This window comes from Hetaerina americana, unplaced genomic scaffold (genome assembly GCF_022747635.1).
Source record: "Hetaerina americana unplaced genomic scaffold, ioHetAmer1.1.p SCAF_4, whole genome shotgun sequence".
Taxonomy (NCBI): Eukaryota; Metazoa; Arthropoda; class Insecta; order Odonata; family Calopterygidae; genus Hetaerina; species Hetaerina americana.
Genome location: NW_027286985.1, coordinates 6,446,801 through 6,467,692, shown reverse-complemented (window position 1 = coordinate 6,467,692; position 20,892 = coordinate 6,446,801).

The following is a 20,892-nucleotide window of genomic DNA, read 5'->3' as shown; positions in this document are numbered from 1 at the left end:
TATTTAATGAATTCTCTCCGGTCTTGGAATTCTAAATGAAGTAATTAAGGATCGAAATTCGTAGGAATTACGGAAACATTATAAATTCTGCTATCGGTAATGTGATGCAATATTTTCTGCTAAGAACTTCTCGCCCTGTTGACTATTTATAATGATGAATCATGGAAATATTGATAATCATGAATTAATAGAATCAATTATTGTCCGTTAAGGAATCCATAATTCAGAATAGAGTGTATCGTCAATGGATACCCGGAAGCCCGGAGCAATGGTGAGCGTCGTGGTAATTTTATCTAGCATTTTAGTTCAAAAATCGTTCGTAGACGAAATCTATAGTAGTTGGCGTGGTTGTATTCCGGTGTTTTGAAATTTGGAAATTGTGTCATCTAGAATCATTGTTCATCATTTATTTTTTAGAGAATATTGCTGCATTTGCCATGAATAATAACATTTCGCAGCAATGTTCCCTGCTAATGTCAACTGCCACATCCGTCGGTTTTATTAAGTTTTAATAGCAAAATGAAATACACTATGTTATCCCACAGAAGAGCTTTATTGTACGACCCGGGTTTCGTCGAAGATCGACATCATCAGGTCTTCGACGAAACCCGGGTCGTACAATAAAGCTCTTCTGTGGGATAACATAGTGTATTTCATTTTGATATGAAGCAATTCCACAAAGTTACTATGGATACAATTAACCAGATCAAGTTTTAATAGCCTTTTGCGAAAGATTAAAACTCCATTTACAACTCATAATTTAAAAATCGTGATTACCATTTGTAGCAATCCTTGAGTATACATAATACATGTAAAAGAAGGAGTTCACATCCAAAAGACTTTTAATACACATTGCATGGATTCTATTGAGAACGAACTTTGGTGCACATATGAATGCAAGGGAGAGGGAGCATGCGGTTGATATTCGATTGCTGAATACCTAAAAGGGTAACAAAACAATTGTGCATGCCTTACTTGATTGGCGAGGGTTTCCGGCCAAGATGTTTCGCCATGAACATGGATAAATGCATGCATCTCGCTTACTTTCTCAAACAGTGCACCATCAAGGGTGGAGTGGTAGCAATGACATATTCAACTCTGCACTTCTTCACCGAAAATTTCAATGATTTAATAACTTTGATGGTTTCACAGGCATCGCTCCTCTTATTGCTCGTATAAGTTCGAAATTTGATTGAGAATCACATTCCGCTTTCCTCCAAGCGATCGGGTGACCATGGTAATGTATCCTTGGGTGTTTGTGCCCAAGTACTTGCCACTTAATTTGATGACGAGAATAATAAATAAGACAGTGAATGTGGACTCCCTCGCCGCCCTCTTGAGTTCTTCCTTCTTCAACTGTCAACGCGCAAAGGAGGCCTTTAATTGGCAGTTGGATTTATGTTTTAAAATCCGGTTCAGTCTCGGGTTCGGCATCGAGGTCGCCCCTTTCCAGAGGCTTCGAGTCTTCCGCGGTGCCTTATGTGGATGACCATCGAGAAGGTATCCGCAGAAGAAAAGAGTCGTGTCGCTGCTTTTCTCACCTGCGACTTAATGAGAGAAAAGGTGTTTTGGATGCGGTAAAATAGTGCGTGAGCAAGACAGTCAATTCGATGATGGAAAAAAGAATGTCTTAGTTTTAAAAGCAATGCAGCCCATCACTTTCCAGAGGTGTTCATCGGTAAACAGCCGCGGAGAGAGTCGGTGGTGGTAAAAGAAACGCCGACTATGATATGACCAATGTACATACATGAACACAAACCACGCATGAAAACGTTTAAGGCCAAGAGTAATTATCCTCGAACACAAATAACCATTGCTGACATTCTCTTTCTTCTCGGAACAGATGCCCTGCCAGCTGTAAAATCGATTAAAAAACAAGTTTCAGCTTATGTGCTGGCTTTCTTTTTATGATTTACGAAGAATGCGTTGGAATTACGAAGTGGCCGCAGGAAGAGACGAGTCCGAGTGGACCGTACAAGTAGTCATCACCCGAGTGACTGAGATGATGACTACGAAGACTTCAGTATTGACCCTTCAGCATTATAATATCCAAAGCTTCCAGAATGCGAATATTTAACCTTTCGCCGGGGACGCTGGTGATAAACGCGACGAATTCGCATCCAAGTGGCGCACATTTTACATAAAAAATCCTTTCTCCCTCCGACAATTGGTCATCGCGACAATAGGTAATATACAACAGGTGCATCCAATTGAACTACCCGAAAATAAAATGCTACCACTCGGGCAAGATGAAATGACAAGTTATCCTAATGATTAGTTACTTAACATGACTGTCATGTGCCCTTGTGGTGACTTCGAGGGGCAATATTCCTTCAACGCGGACCGCAAAGTGGTATCGCTCTCCGAACTTAATAAGAAACTTCCACATATGTTGTCTGAAAGTGTCTCAGATTCACTCGACGGTAATCTTTTCAGCCGTTTATTCACACCCTAGTGACCATGAAAGTGGGATTGACCATTTGAAACAATTCGATCAGCAGTGAGGCCACAGGGCCGAAAACACATCTTATTTTTCCTCATTTCTTTTCTGCATTGAACATTTCCATAACACCAGAGACTTATCAAATTGTAATATAGTTAATTTTTTAATTCGAACCAAACATGCTAATCAAGAGAAAAAGGGGATTGGAAAGAAATCATTTTTTTTCAAGCGGGATTCTCGAAATTCATGGAACGAAAGAGCAAGTTCCCAACGATCGAAAGGGAAAGGGCTCGAGAGAAAAAAATGCTTCAAGAGTAGATCATCGGTTTTTTTTAAATAATCCCTCGACCACGTCTTCGTGGCAGAACAGTAGTAGTGAGAGGGGGCGCGGGAGGGGGTGGGGGGGGGCGGCTGCTTCTCTGCGATGCGAAGTGGCGGCGAGGGGAGGGAGGGGGATGGATGGGGTTAGTACTCTGTCATTCCTCACTCGACCCCTCCTCCGCCCCCCCGCCCCCCCGAATACGAAGAATAAGAGTGTGTGTGTGGCAAACTGCTCCGCAAATGTTTGAGGAGGCAATAAATGCGCCGCGCCTCTCTTACGAGCGCGGAAGGAGGAGATGGAGGAGAAGGGGCGGCTGTGGACAGGGGGGGGGGCGTGGGGTCGTGTGCATATGTGTTCCAGCGACGGAAGGTTGAGCCATAAGGTGGGGGAGGGGTCTCGAAGGCTGGGATGCTAGTTAAAACCAGTGGAGGGAGAGGAGAGAGCAATGTCGCCTTGGGACGAGGGGTGAAATGGCGTGGGGAGGGAGGAAAAAAAGAGGGGAGGGTGCAGGGGGGGGCGCATATCTTTGCCTATTGGGAAGGGGGGGGGGTGACGGATGTGGCAACGTCGCATGCCGCCGGAGCCGAGTGGCGCCGCCGCCGCCGTGCTGCTAGGCTTCCCCGCGCCCTCCCGCACGCCCTCCCTCCCGAAGCGGTCGCGACTCCTATGACGGCGGTGGAGCAGTGGAACGCTGCCTCGACTTCTTTCCTCCCCACCCTCTCTCTCGCAATGCCCGAAGAGGGTGGGGGAGATAGAGAGAGAGAGCACCCAACCGACATCAGGCCAACAACCACCCACCCCTTGAGAGTCAACGCGCGAAAAATTCATTTCCTCCCACGATTGCCGCCTGGTTGTAATTCCCCATAATGTCGCCGGGGACGCGTAATCCTCCCTCGTGGAAGGATTTAATTTATTTTCGGTGGTCGTATCGTCGCCTCTCTTGAGTCTGAAGCCGAGTGTAGTCTGCACTGCTGGCGACCAATCGCGATGTCGGGATTTCTAGTACCGGGGGTCAAAATAGGATAATATGGGAGGGTTCAAAGGGTACTCAATGTTGCAAGGGGTTAATAGGCGTACCTTGATAAGATCCAGGATGTCGAGTTCAACGTACTCTTTGGACGATGACAATTTTCTGCTGTGGCTTGCAACAAAAGCTCACATCAGCAATGGAGAATGTGAGATATCGGAGGAATAGAGTAATTACTCCCGCGGAATGTGACTGAATGCAAATTTATCTTCAGTCTCCAGTCGAGTAAAGGGGACTTCATCTAGAAGGATTCCAGGAATAGAGCCTATGCCACTAAAAGGTCCCCTGCTCGAAGAATAATCGCCGTGGCGAACTAATCACGAAAGGCACAATCGTGATTTAGAGATTCAGAAGTCAAATGACATATATGAAAAATGAATAACATGCAATCAAATTTTTGAAAGAGAACTTATGTATATTATAATCTATAATTTTATCAAATACTGCTTTGTGACCTTTCATAACTTGGAGTAGTAGTTTTGAGGGGAAGCGACCGACAGCTGAGGTCATTTGCGCCATAGGGGATGGATGGGAAAGGATGAAGGGTGGAGAGAGAAACCCGGCGTCGGAATTAGCCTACTCTTTACGAAAGGCTCCAAGAGGTCTGCAGCTTAACGTCCCGTCCGACGGACGCCGTACTCACTCAAAGTGCCCTCCAAAAATTCTCAAGTAGGGATCGAGATGCCACTGAAAAGAATTGAACACCGCCGGGATTTGAACCCGAGCCCTCTAGGTGGGAAGCCAGTACGATAACCACCGCACAATCTTGATCCCTCTTTCACAACTTCGATTGAATTTTCCATCCTGAATGAATTGGGATAATTTTCCCAGAATCATATAAATTGCAGAAATAGCTGTGTGTTGTGGCTTCTAGCGATATCAATTTATAAAATGGGGACCAAAAAAACAACGCGATCGAATCTAGCATTGACAGTTTACCAACCTCACACAACGGAAACAGATTCCGTAGAAGGTTCGCTCGAAATAAGTTTACTTTTACCTGCAATTACGTGGTATAAGCAATTCATCATCGGCTGCAATTTAAAAAAATAATTTGTTTTCATTGCTTTTGACGAAATCGCGTGCAACGAAAATGAATATAATGTGTTAAATAGTCAATATTTTAATATAATGCATTAATTACCAACGGAAGACATTTTGTATCAACTGTTACAATGATGACACCCTTAAACGGTAGAGTTTCACTTGTTTCAGTGAATAGATTAACTTAGCAGTATTTTTAGACTGTCAAATCAGCACTTTTGGAGTGCTTAAGTTCCAACGTTATTTCTAATGGCATTGTACAGAGTTTCTGGCCTCCACTCGTCTACCCGAGTATTTATTAATTGAATATTCAGGGGTCTCTGGGCCCATTACTCTCGGTGACGATATTATTTTATTTATTATTTACATATACCCTGCAAACCACCGCAAGGGTGTGTGGTACGGGTTGAATAGTACTCACGAGAATAATTTTACCCGAACAATGTCATTATGATCCCCTATCGTTCGCGGAAAAAAATGGTATCTTAAATCTATCTGTGCTACACTTAATCTCTCTGAGTTAATTAGCATGATCTCCGTACCTACCGTAGTACGATGGTGGTAGTAATAAATTTTCAACATCATAACTAAAGAGATCGATCTACTTCCAATTTATGCAAGAGGTTTAATCCATAAATTAACCTTCGCTCCGTGGGGAGGTTTTAAGCGATTTCCACATGACAACCAGGGATTACCCTTCTAACCCTGGGTATGCAAATGGCTCAATCTGCTTGAATAATATCTGCAATAATCAATGCAAATATCCGATACAAATTCAATGAAAAAATATGAACGCCAAAGAGGAGAAGTTTGCGGTAACTTTGTTTTAGTATTAATTCTTAAATTGTATCTTATCCATTTGTCTCGCGATAAAAACCTCTTCGCAAAAGCTGTCAGCGAAAGGAATTTTTCTTAGGTGCTTAGCTGACACATCCAGATCGAACGGATACATCATCACGCCTCTTTGTTTGATTTTTAATTTTGAGAGAAATATATTATCATTTAAATTACATTTATACTGTTGTGTTATTTTGCAAGAAAAATTTTCCAAAAAATGTCAAAATTAAAATTAGAAAGTGAGATGATAAAAGGCCGTGAAAATGTGAATGTAATATTGTTGATAAATAATGAAAATAAGGACTGGAATCAATGTGTGATGAAACCCTCGTAAAGTTATGCCATCTTGATTACTGAAGAAAACATTGAAATTAAAGTACCAGATTGTTCCATGTGCACTTATAATAAAGATAATTTCGTGCAAGTATGTCGCACAAAGAGGTCGCGCAATTTACATTCGTTTGGTTTAGAATGGAATGTTGTGCCATTGGCAATGTTAATGTGCTCTAAGCATCCGATTGGAGATTGAATATTGCTGTTGTCTCTCTCCCCAGTGCTGCAATAGACTAAGGAATAGAATGGACAACTAGAGTCCTCGTTAAATCGGAAAATATTCCGTAGTGTCAAGGCAAAAAAAATAGAATTATCTTACCTACTCCCCTTCATTACTTGCAGCCTTTTCCCTTCTTCCGAAAGGACTCTCGACTAGACCTTCATAATATTTCTTGCGAGTAATTGCATTAACCTCCTGCGTCCAATGCCTTTGAGACACGTTGATCGGAAGACGTCCCTTGTCCAGACGTCTCCTCCCCTTCACTCCCCCCGTCAATTGAATCCACTCCTCCGCCCCCCCCCCTGCCGCCTATTACACGAGAGGGTTGCCCACGCCATCTCCTCTACTCTCCTCCGAGATCATCTCTGTCGGAATAGAACGCTTTATACTATGTGGACTACACCAAGTCTTTGCGATGGATTGAACGTAAGCTGCTTAAGGTGTGAATATCACAGAAAATAAGTAAAAATCTTATTTAGTTTCCTTCCGAAGGACTGCTTACTGTTTCGGATGACCTTCATGCTATGCAACGTTAGCGCGACACTTTGAAATCCAAATAAAACTTAAAAAAGTGTCTAGTTATGAATTTTTGGAAAAAGGGTAATTCCCTCCAGAATGCCTACTGCATCAGGGACACCGAAATGGAATGTGAAGGCTCAATTAAATACCTAAGCGTTACCCTCACTCACGACCTCTCCCGGGTGAAACACACACGGGGATAACAAGCGAGTGATTCACATTGTTAGCTTGTCCACATACGAGGTCGTATGTGGACAAGCTAACAAAAAATTAGGATTTGTTAGAAGAGTACTTGGTAAATGTGATGAAAAGTCAAAGATTTCGTATATGCTGTATTTCGTATTAATGGGATCCTCACGATGATGGATTAATTGCCGAATTGGATCGCGTGCAGCGTAGAGGAGCTAGATTTGTAAAATTATGTTATGATAACCTTAGAAGCGTATCCAAAATGGTAGAGGAGGTAGGTTGGGAATCACTCGCGGAGCAACGATTAAATTACAGATTAAAACTCTTGCATGAATTTGAAGGATGTATGTCTCTTTAGCAGTGATGTTGAAAATGAATCATATTACCCCCATCGTATTACGGCAGGAGAGACCGTGTGAATGAAGTCAGAGAGATTAGTGGAACAGATATATAGTATTTACGAGATATGTCATTTTTCCCAAGAACGGCAAGGGATCAGAACAAGGTTGCCCGACCAAGGTAAGGGGGGGAGAGATAATTATTTAGGGTAAAAAGTATTCTTGTGTGTAATCACCCCCTGTAACACACCCTGGCAGTGGCTTTCAGGGTGCTATGTAATAAAATATTAACTTCAGCCAGCCATTCTTCCGGGTTCACTTCCTTTGCGTTTGGCCGACCTCCTTCCCTAGGTTCCTCCCGATTCGCTGAATGTGTGTGTGTGTCTAGGTTCCTCCCTATTCGCTGAATGTGTGCGTGCGTGTGCCATATGGTCTTTCTCTCCTGCTTGCAGGTGCGAAGGCCAGACACCTCCATTCTCTAAATTGCGATATTATCGAATCTCATGGTATTAACATACCTTCATTTCATTTTTGACTACTCCCAGTGATTAATTACACTCCCGATAGCATTGCACGTACGCAATAAACTGTCGGACTCCACAATTAGAGTGCAGTAACTAGTGTGTTCAGACTGGTGAGCCTGGGGTCGAATGCGAGTTTCTCTTAACACCTCATCCGAGCAGCGTGATTTTCGTCTTGAGAGACCCCAGGAGGCAAAGGGAAAGGAACTATCCACTTAACCTACCCTGATGACTGAATTTTACATGAAGTAAGATTCGATGAAGAATACGACGTTAAGCTTAACACGAATTGAGCTCTGCCCTCCCACATTGAACCAACCTTCGGGTTAATGACGTAGTTTTGATTTGGTTAACCTAATTGCACATTAGGTAGTTTTTATCAATAAAAAGTAATGCACCAAGCCAATGTTTTGGATGGAAATTTCACGAAAATATGTATTAAAAACGTGTATGTATCCGCACACTAATCCTCATTCCGCCGCGAGGTCGACCACTGGGGTTGTTGGAAACACTACTCTCGGAAAAGAAGATATGAATGGAATTCCTAAAACGGAGATGAAATCTATTCGAGCGTTTCTTTCTTTTGAGTGTTTCGGTCGCGAATGGTACTATGCTGGCTGTTAAATCAGGGCTCTCCCTCCTATTTAGCTGCTGCCCTCTCATTCTCCACGAGTAAATCAATGCAAGAGTGACCTCTCTTTTATAAGTTTTGACTGACTCTTGAGCCTTTCTGTGCCCAAAGGCTCCCAACTCAACCAAAAGAATTTCCTCGAATTGTCCATATTGTTCTCTTCATTTGATTCGTTTCTTGCATCAATATTTTATGTGATAGTTCCTATACGCTAGTTCCTTTCATATCCGATTTTACAGATTACTATATTATATTCAGAGAACGACTGAAATGATATAATTACGGATGGAAGAGTGTTTGGCACAGGATTAAGTAATGCAGAAAGATAAATCCCATCTTTCCACTCCGTCACAAGTCGCAGAGAACTCAATGATAACAAGGCGTTGATGCATTTGGCCAACTCGAGCAGTCCCACGGCGATTGAATTCGGCTGAAAATCACCCTGGCTTTGCGAGAAAAGCCTTTAGCTTGCTATGATTATTATGGGCAATGAGATAGGTTTTTCTGCTACGACCTCCCAAGAGCTAAGAGATAACATTAAAATAACCAGGTTGTTTAATGGATCGTCGTAAACAGGGAGGACATTAAAGGAAGAGAGGGTAACTGAGATGGGTAAGAGTAATTGGTAGAAAAAGGCGTATAAGAAGAAGCGAATAAGATAGTGAGACGCATTTCCTTTTAAGGAGTTACGAATGACTTTTCGAGCTTCCACGCCCTGTCAATCAGCAGGTAAAAAACACCGCAAAGCGGATAGCATTAGAGCCATGTCTTTGATTGAATGTTGCAATTATGTAATTATACTCTACAGGATTATGAAAAATTATACACCATTCATATTGTCATTATCACGGATTATCAATCCGAGGATTGCTTTGTAGCTTATCTAAAAACTGTCCTATTCCCTTCCAATCTCTTAATTCCCTTATTGTTACTCACACCGACATTTTCCATTACCTAATTCTCATTATTCATTCTAGGCCCTCTGTAACTCTTTTCCTATATATTTCCTTCGTATATGGTCCTCGATATCCCAGCGTGCCTCTGGATATGCCCAATTAGTTTTCCTCTTCCTATTTTGAGCGTCCTTTATGAGATTCTCTCCCTTCATCCTTTCTTCGTAGAACTTCATTTCATATTCTGGCTATGAGGTTTGCCTTCAAAATTATTCGGTAGCGCCACATTTCCATCGCCTCCAAGTTTCTTTTCTCTGACTCTCCGTTCACCATCGTTCACGTATCACATTCGTAGAAAAGGAGACGCGATAGAGGGTCTTCCCCAGAAATAAGAAGAATGATTTATTCCTGCTGACGCGGGGCGATTTGTTACGGGTAAGGTCGTGGGACGTCTTCGGAAAGCAACGCGATCCGCGACCAATTTCTGCGGGCCGTTACAGTGGGTGGATCGCTGCTAGACTGGATCCCTATTCGAGGGTCGCGTCACCAATTCACGATACCAAGTTACATGGAGTAACGATACGCAATAAATATTGTGTTGAGCTCTGAAAATCGGGTTCAAAGACTATGGTAATGTTTGAAGATGATTGTGGAGGTGAAGAAATGTCTCAAGGTACTCGGATAGCTTCCCATTGACACAACATGTCCTGAGAGGATAGAGAGGAGGCGGACGAGGAACGCACTGAAAGTCCGTCAACGAAACATCAGCTGTAAATGTCAAGGAAGCATGATCTGTATTGGTATTTAATTGCCGAAGTTTGAAAAACAAAGTCGCAGAATATCATCACCTTGCTCATAGCACAGGTGCTCATATTTATTTATTTTAGTACTCTGCAAGCAACCGCCAGGGAGTGTGGCAGGGGGTGACCACGACGACGAATGAGTAGTGAACCTGTACTACTCCTTCGGAACTGGGTTCCACTGGAGCCATGGAGTGCTTTTTTGAAGTGATAGTTGAAGGAGTATTTTATGCTTATAGTTCTTTTTTTTAAGTAATTAATAGAATTTTTTAATTATCATTATTTTTTTCTTTTATTTTTTATTAATTTTTAGTAATTATTATTATTATTATTTTTTCCTCTCCCTTATATTATTATATTTTATGAATATTTTTTTAAATTTAATATACAAATTTGTGTATATATATATATTTTTTTTTGTAGGATAATGTAGAGGCGGGGAGGGAGGTTTAAGGAAAATTGATACAAGGAGGTGAATACATACCATTGGTACAGATAGCTGGTTATCCACTGATATTGCCGACAGTGAAAATTTTCCAAAATCCTTTTCCGTTTACAGAAATGATTAGGCAAATAGAATCGGTGGTGGTGCCTATATTGTAATAAAACATTCTGGCGTCAGCGGGGTTGATATAATTCCATGTAATGGTTTAGAAGGCGTCAGGTGGACAATTAAAAGTTCTAAATCCTAAAGAATTTACTATATATATGCCGCCGGACGACAAAGATAATTCCACACCAGATTTAGATAAGTGAATCAAAGATCTCTTATCCCTGCACAATGATCGCGACGCTATAATCGGTGGAGATTTCAATGTCTTATCTATTCACTGGAGTACAAATGTATAGTTTTAAAACGGTGTAAAGACAAAGATGTCTGCGAATCACTATTGAATTCTTTAACGTTTAACTCATTGCATCAACTTGTCACTTCGCCAACTAGGGGCGGTAACATACGTACTTCATTTGTTATCAACGAATATTCCCGAGAAAGTCTTAACTTAAGAAAATATAAAAGGAATTACTGAGCACAGGGCAGTAAATGCTAAGTTTTCGCTCCATGAGGTCCGAAATAAGAAGGCTATACGGAAAATATACTTGTATCAAGAAGGCTACTATAATGGCCTAAAGTGCGTGTTATGGAGTCAATTACCAGGTTTTAAGAAAGATAATAATCACCCCAATACTGACGCTACGTGGAATCACTTACTCGAGGTCACGCGCTCAGCAGTCAACAAGTTCATTCCCAGTCAATTTATAAAAGATAACTCTGAACCTAGATGGTACAACGCGGAGGTTAAAAATGTATAGCGGCGTCAAAGGCTATGTGATGCCAAAATGAAAAATATTAGGGATGATATACGAAGGTACGTTGGTAGATAACAAGTTTCCCAGAGATTGGAAAACGGCTAACGTAACACCAATATTTAAAAAACGGAGACAATGAGGAACCGAGCAAATACAGACCTATTTCCCTCCAAAATGCCTACTGCATCGGTAGCACCCAAATGTAATGTGTAGACTCAATTAAATACCTAGGCGTTGCCATCACTCACGATCTCTCCCGGGTGAAACACATACGGGGAATGTGCGGAAAAGCTAACAAAAAATTAGGATTTATTAGAAGAGTACTGGGTAAATGTGATGAAAAGGTCAAAGATTTAGAATATGCTGCTGGTATATGGGATCCTCACAAAGTTGGATTGATTGCCAAATTGGATCGCGTCCAGCGTAGAGGAGCTAGATTTGTAAAACATTGTCATGATAGACTTAGTAGCGTATCCAAAATATTAGAAGAGGCTGGGAATCACTCACGGAGCAAAGGCTAAATTAAAGATTGTAGCTCTTGGATGGATTGGAAGGAGGTCTCTTCAGTAGGAATGTTGAAAATGTATTATTACCCCCATCGTACTACGGCAGAAGAGATCTTGCCAATAAAATTAGAGAGATTGAGTGTAGAACAGATAGATTTAAGATGCCATTTTTTCCACGGACGATAGGGGATCATTATAACATTGTTCGACCGCGGTAGGGTCATGCTCGGCCAAAATTATTCTCGTGTGTATTCTCACCCTGGCGATAGCTTAAAGGGTACTATAATAAATAAATAAATGGAGGAAAATTAAAAGGATTACTTATTGCGTTAATATTTCATGTGGTCCATCTACGCAAACAGTCATCCGGTGAAACCTTTGTACGTAGTGCATCATTGAGGCGACGTGCATTCGCATACATCTAATTAAAGTGGAGACATCGAGGAACTGGCTACCATACTTCCCTTTTTATATTTTTCTATCCCCTCCTCACTTTTCTGGTTCTCTGAAAGTTTTCTGGAAACCTTAAAGCAAAATATATTGAGAAGAATGACGATTGCTTCCTCGATAGTAATTTGGGTATTTATAAATGAAACGCGTGCATTTCATGCGTATCTACTTTTCGAAACAGTAATTATAATTACCACTTTTATTCATGCTTGAATATATTCATACTTGCTTTTATTGCTTCAGCCAAATACTACCATTTAAATTATATCCAAAAATGCCTGGTGCCTGTCAATAACCTTTAAAAAAAAGTTTATTGCAAGCTCTATTTCATCAGCTATGCTCAAAATATGGTCAACTCAAAATGGCTACCGGGCGGAAAAGACGATTAAAATAAAATTGCTTTTTTAATCCTGACGTTACAAACACACTGAGTGGTATCGTAGATTTTTCCAGAATTTTATTTGAATTTAGCGATTATTTATCCTAATGTTTTTCGACTTATCATTTTGTTTTTCTGCCTCGGAGTTGACTGTTTTTTTATCTGTTGCGATGGCTTTGTTTAGAGATTATGGATTGTTCAGAGAGAGACAATGGGGTCCGAAATAGAATATGGTTTATCAGGAATTGTCTCCCAGATAAGTGCATTTTCAATTAGCTGTTATTCGTTCGATAATAGTGTCGACTTTATTATTCACTTGGGTAAGTTGTCGTGCATTTTGGGGTTGAACTCTATGTTGGTGACCGCAGTTTCACGGGCTTAGATCCAGCTGATGACCTTAAACACGCCAGGGAAATCCAAACCAGAAGTTTAATAGGTAAAGCCAGACACTTAACCTCGTATTAAGTCCTACGGCGCGTGAAATTCACACATTTAAGTGATATGAGTGGCCAATAATTTCTTTCCCTGAGCCGCCTACGGTGTCACAGTAAGATTGGGTGTCCGAGAAATCACACGTCTTGGTCGAAGCTGATGCAGGGAATAGGGGCCACCCGGACAGATTCGGACTCGGTTCCACTAGGCTGTTGTTTTTGTATTTTTAGTACCCTACAGGCCACCGCTAGGATGTATGGCAGGGGTGAATGCACACCAGATTAATTTTTACCCGAATATTTTTACCCCTACCGCGGTCGAACAAAGTTATTCTAATTCCTGATCGTTCTTGGAAAAAATGGCATCTAAAATCTGTTCTTCAGTTGATCTCTCTAATTTTATTGACAAGATCTCGCCTACCGTAGTACTATGGGGGTAATAATACATTTTCAACATTACTGCTAAAGAGACCTTCCAAATCATGCAAGAGATTTTATCTATAAATTAACTTAGAAATGAAAAAAATTGTAACTTCGTGATTCCACTGAAAATTTATTACGATAAGACGCGGGTTTCGACGTTCAACGTCATCTTCATCTCTCCACGTAGAACGTCAAAACCCGGGTCGTATTGCAATAAATTTTCAGTGGAATCACGAAGTTACAATTTTTTCATTTCCAATATGAATCGATTCCATTAAGTTACGTCGGAAACCTTCAATTCTATAAATGAACCTTCGCTCCGTGAAGGATTCTCATCCTAGCTGGTCTAATATTTGGTACTCTGTTTGTCGTAACAACGTTTTACAAATCTAGCACCACGCTGCACGCGGTAAATTCGGCAATTAATCCAAATCCCTGAGGATCCCAGATACTTGTAAGCATATTCTAAATGAGTCCTAACCGGCCGAACAAATAACATTTCTCTTTGACCTTTTCATCACATTTTCCAGGTACTTTTCTAGTTAATGCTAATTTTTTGTCAGCTACTACGGCTACCCTGCCGATTCCAGGCCTATGGAGGGGATCATCTATAGGGCTAATTACGATGCAATCAGTCTCTACTTTCACCAACTTTACACAATTTAAACCTATCGAATGTCGTATGGCAATTGAATATTTGTCTCGAACGGTCATATCCTCTTCTGCTTCTTATAGAATACGAATATTCTATATTCTTAGCTGTGAAGAATAAATATAGTCAGCAGATTGTGGTCGTGTTGGCATGTCGTCGCATCGGATTTCTCGAAACCGCTTTTGTCCGCGTCATGTCTCGGTATTCTAGTCATACTAGTTGCATCGCCAGGCAGACGAGCGCGTCAATCGCCTCTTCCAAACGCCTCTCGTAACTTCGTTGACTAATGAATTCGTAATGCGCTGGCGACGCCATGCCATTCGCCGGGAGCATCATCCGTCTAAATCACCTTGTCCACGCTAGAACCGAGAAGATAAATGATGGGTTAGGCAGAAAATGAGTTTCCTGAGCTTAGATTTACTCTAATTTCTTTCCCTGAAGCTGTATAAGAATTAATTTGAGCGTCATACACGACCTATCAACACTTTAAGGGGATCGAGATGGTGCGGGGGCTAGCGTACTGGCTTCCCATCCAGAGGGCCCGGGTTCAAATCCCGGCGGTGTTGAATATTTTTCAGAGGTATCTCGATCCCTGCTTGAGGTGCTTTGTGGAGGGCACTTTGAGTGAGTACGCCGTCCGTCGGATGGGACGTTAAGCCGCGGACCCCTTGGCGCCTTTCGTAAAGAGTAGGCTAATGCCGACGCCGGGTTTCTCTCCACCCTTCATCCTTTCCTATCCATCCCCTATGGCGCAAATGACCTCAGCTGTCGGTCGCCTCCCCTCAAAACTACTACTACTGAGCACTTTAACTCATACACTCCACTCCTCCCGTGTTTGGGGACTTTGTCTTTAGTGTGAGAGATCAGGTTCTTAAGGCATGAACTACTGTAAAAGGCGCATTTAATTTTTTCTTCAGGAAAACTTTTAATTACTTTTTGAGAAATAATCCCAAAATAGAGTATTATTCGCCATTTGGCAGTGGGATCTTTTAAATGTTCGGGGGTTTTAAATGTGGCTTAAGGCTATTTTTGTGAGTTTATTCCGGTAAAGTTTATTAATTATATCTTCTGAATAACCATTTTTTACTGCTAACGTTTTAATTACTTCAAGTTCTTTATTTACATTGAATTTTGACGTAGGGATAGCGGTTAAACGATGGATCATTGGAAATCTGGGCCGTGTTCTTTTAAATAAAGTGTGTGGAATTACAAAGTAAATTATTTCATTTCAATACATTTGTGTTTAGCTGGAGGAAATAATAAACTCCTCATGGAGAATGTTAATTCTTTACCTTTGCTCCAGCAATGTTTTGTTTTTGGGTGATCTTTTTGGATAAGATAGAGTGCTTCTCTCTCTTCTCTACTGGCCGTAATAAATTGTGGACGTACATATATTTTTGTGGTTGTTAAACCCTGTTACCTGTCGGCACTGTGTTCTGATTGCTAACCTTCAGCGCAGACCATACAATCTAGCGACTAGGATGGGGGCAACAAAGCTCCGAGTAATTACGTATTACCCAAAGTGCCTTAAAACAATTTTTCTCATTTGATTTAACTTTCTACACGCCGGTTGTAAACTTGGATTTGTATGAGGGCCGTTTTGGGGTGTTCCCATTGAAATTAATTGCTTGTTTGGCATACAAGGTTTGAATAAAAAGTATCAGTGACAAATTTGTCCTGACGGGTGGGTGAAGTGCTGAATTCAGACCGTAGATTAAGTGTGCGCATGATCGCAGATCGTAATGGTATTGATAAGATAACAGCGCACACCATTATCACTGAAAATATGACAACGCGAAATATCTGCCCTTGACTCGTCCCAAAGGTCTTGACGGACGATCAAAAGCACCTGCTCCGAAGTACCTGACGACAAACGGCATCGCGACGATTCCCCAACCTCCTCAAATTCCCGAATTGGCACCAGCAGACTATTTCCTATTCCCAAAAGTGAAATCCTACCTCAAAGGATACCACCATGAGACCCTAAAGAAGAAGCTTGCACATGTACCCTTGAGGACCTTCCGGAATCGAATTATAAATTGGAAGGATGTCTCTTTAGCAATGATGTTGAAAATGAATTATTTCCCCCATATTACCACGGTAGGCGAGATCATGCCCGTAAAATTACAGAGATTAAGTGTAAATCAAATAGATTTGAATATGTCATTTTTTTCAAGACCGATAAGGGATCAGAATAACATATTCTGACCGCGGTAGGGTCATACACGGATCAAAATTAGTCTTGTGTGTATTCATCCCCTGACACACACCTAATGGTGGCTACAGGGTACTAAAATAAATAAATCAAATAAAAAAAAGATATAGAGATATTTCAGTACCCTGAAAGTCTCAGCTAGGGTATCTATCAGGGGTTGAATCGAACTAGATCGAATTCAACGGAGGGCAGATAGGTTTATGAAAAGTTGTTATGAGCAAGATAGCAGTGACACGAAACTGTTGGAAGAATTAGGATGGGAGTCGTACACTGACCGTAGGCTTAAATACAGATTATATTTACTGCGTCCATTTGAGGGAGGTTACTTGTCTGAAGATGTTGAAGACGTATTACACGTACCGGCATCCTCAGATCTTACCTACTAGATCAGATCACCAACGTAAAATCACGGAGACTTATTGTAAAACGGATAGATTTAAAATGTTGTTTTTTCCTCGAACCATTAGAGATCAAAATACATATGACAGCAATCGCGCAGGAGATAATTAGAATTGATAGTGAATATATTTGTCGATATCCTGCATGTTATTCTCTTTATTTAAAAGACCAATCTTTTTAAAAGTTCTGCAGCATGATTTGAATGTACGTATCCAGTTATTGAATATACTTGCATATAAGTACTTTCTTATGTGCGATTGAAATTTTTCGAGCGATTGATCAAATTAATATTTGTGTAGGGGTAACATAATTGGGATTGTGCATGCATGGTTGGTGACCTAACACCGCCCGCCACACGCCCTTGCGGCGGCTTGCGGGGTATTGTGGAGATGTTAATGCACACCAGACCAATTTTGACCCGAATATTACCCCTATCGCGGTAGGACAATGATATATATCCCTCATCGTTCGTGGAAAAAATGACATATATAAATTATATTTAAATCTATACACTTAATCCCTCTAAATTTATTGACATGATATCTCCTACCGTGGTACGATGGGGGTATTAATGCATTTTCAACATCACTGCTAAACCGTTTAACCCTTGGGACTATTTCGAGCAAATCTACTCGTATATGTACAATCTAATTGTACATGGGAATCGTGCGGTGGCTAACCTAAAGGCTTCTGAATCTGAATTATATATATGTATGTATGTATGTATATATATATATATATATATATATATATATATATATATATATATATATATATATATATATATATATATATATATGTATGTGTGTGTACATATATATATTTATACTTAATTCAGATTTATTCATTTCTCTAAACTTTACCATTCCAAGAAGAATCTATTTGGGTGATCGGTATGATGCGGTGGCTAACGTACTTGCTTCCCACTGAAAGGATCAGGGTTTGAATCCTGGAGATGGCAGATATTTTTCAGTGGAATCCCGATCCCTATTTTGCTGGTGCTTTTGTGGAGGGTACTTTGAGTGAGTACGACATCCGTCGGATGGGACGTTATACTGCGGACCCCTTGGCGCCTTTCGTTAAGGGTAGGCTAATGCCGACGTCGGATTTCTCTCCGCCCTTCATCCTTCCTTTCCCAACCATCCCTAATGGCACAAATAACCTTGGCTGTCGGTCGCCTCACATAAAAACTATTACTCTAATTGTGTATGCTCTTATTCTCTCCTGTAATCTTTAGGGATACATCCAAATAAGGGTTTTTCGTGGGGTCTGAGTTTTTTGTCTTTTCCATGCCAATGGTTGGCTATGTGGGAAATCGTAATCTCTCTCCCAAACCAATCATAAGATACAACGTTCGATTTGGTGAATGAGCACGGAGCGATACTTTTATCGCAAATTAAAACTATCTCTGACGACAAAAGTTTTTGAGCTGTGCCCTGCGAAACTCTTTTGCGTTCCAGGAAAGCTTTATCGGGGACTGTTGCGAACTTGTTCTTGAAGGGTTCCATGATCCATTGGAGTTTGGGAACGCGTGCTGTGCGCTTCAAGGAGTTGTTTTATTCGCCTGGGTATTGGCTTGCACGCCAACAAAGCGCTATCTCCAATATTTCTTTCAATTATGGCATGATCGTACTATTACCAGAGCTCCGCAAGTTATATATTACGGCCGATGTAGCGGTTATTTTTAGTATGCCCGCCGGTGGGGGAGTGTTTCAAATGGCTTTCCGGAAAAGAGAGATGAGCTATTTTCGAGAATGCAGTGAATCATTGGATTTCTGGCGGAGAACCGGATCTCCCAATTGCCCGTTCGCATACTCCCAGTAATGAGCTATGGAGCCACGCTTTCTTGAAATCCGCTCCATGCGATTGCAGAGAAACTTCGCCTGCAATCTTCAGAGTGATCTATTCCATGGAATCGTGGATTGCTCGTAACTTTCTCTCAGTCTAGAGAGGCGAGATGCGGAAGAGAGAGTTCTCTCTTCAGGTGCGGGCTTCTCTCATATATATATATATATATATATATATATATATATATATATATATATATATATATATATATATATATATATATATATATCCCCGGACTACAACCTTGACGTGGTGGTGACCCCCAGAGATGTGCTGGCGGGAGAAATAATACTTGCTCCTAGCAGGGTCACCCATGCCAGATAGGTCGAAGGTTAGGAGCCAGACGAAAGGTAGTCCACGCAGCGTCTGTTCCTCAGTGAGGCGGCTGCAATGGCGTTTGACCCCAGTGGGGTGGCCAGTAAGTGATGGTGTCACGTTAAAAACACTATTGAGGAAGGCCACGGGAAACCACCTCAACTATCATTCCCAAGATTTCAATGATGGACAATACAGACATTTGGAGTCCTGGCAATTACGGGGCTCGGCTCAATCGGTCATGTGTCGTGCCCGGAAGCGGGGGAGGCAAGGCTTCCGCGGTCGTCATCCCACGATACCCTTGCAAGGGAAAACCGGCAGCAGCTGGACAGAAGATGCAGAAGAAGAAGACGAAGTTAGTTAGAATAGGAGCGTGGAATATTAGGACAATGATGAGGACAGGGAAACTGGAGAATATTAAGCGAGAGATGGAATGGGGAAATATCGATATTTTAGGTCTATGCGAGGTGATATGGAAGGAGAGCGGGGATTACTGGAGTGGCCACAGAACCGACGAACTTGGTTATTATTCAGGTATACATGCCACCGAGCAACCATAAGGAAGAATAGGTCGATAGTATATACGATCAGTTAGAGGGCATAATCGCGTGTGTTCCTGCATGGAAATATTTGATAGTGATGCGGGATTGGAATGCGACAGTAGGCGAAGGAAGAGATGGTGATGAGGTGGGGGACTACGGTTTAGGCACGAGGATTGACCGCGGGGAGAAAGCAGTTGAGCTCTGCAGGAGACAGGGGTTAGTCATCACCAATATTTGGTTTAGACACCACAAAAGACGCAGGTATACATGGAAAATGCCAGGTGACTCAGAAAGGTATCAGCTAGATTATATCCTGGTTAGATACAGGTTTAGGAACATTGTGATATATTTTGCACAGCTTCCCGGGAGCGGATGCGGACTCTGACCACAATCTAGTTTTTATGAAAAGAAGCGTCCGTTTCAAAAAGATAAAGCAGGGGCAGCGGGTTAGAAAATGGAATGTAGAAACATTAGATGGGTTGAAAAGGGAGGAGTACAAGCAGGCTGTAGAGGAAATTATGGAGGATGGTAAAGGGCTAAGTAGTATCGAAGAAAAATGGGACAGTATCAAGAAAGGGTTGTCTAAAGCCGCAAAAGACATTATTGGAACCATTAACGCGAAAAGGACTGGGAAACCATGGATCACAGATGAGATGATTACAAAGATGGATGAGCGGAGAAAATGGAAGAATGTAAATACAGAGCTAGGCAAAATGAAGTACAAAGTATTGAACAATAAATTGAGGCGGGCAACAAATAAAGCAAAAGAAGCATGGTGGAAGGCGAAGTGTGAGGATATGGAAAATCTGCAGAAGAAGGATGAAATTGGTGCGCTGTACAGCAAAGTTAAATCTTTAGCGGGAAGTAAGAAAGGGAAATCTATGTTAACAGTTAGAGATAAGGCGGGTGAGATAATAGTTGACACAGGAAAGATCCAAGAAAGCTGGAAGGAATATATAGAAGAACTGTGTAATAAAAAACTTAGACTAACAAAGTTCGACATAGAGAAGGAACATGACGTCGAGGAAGATAGCTTCGGTCCAGGCATACTTGACGATGAGATAGAAAGGGCATTAAGGGAGATGAAACTAAATAAGGCCGTGGGGGTGGATAACATTCCCACGGAACTATTGAAATGTTTAGGAAAATGCGGGAGGAAGAGCCTATATGGGCTGATTCGTAGTATCTATGGGGAAGGAATCTGGCCGGAAGACTTTGTAAGATTAGTGTTAGTTCCTATTCCGAAAAAGGTGAAGGCCACGTCATGTGAAGACTACAGGACAATAAGTTTGATATCTCACGCAGCT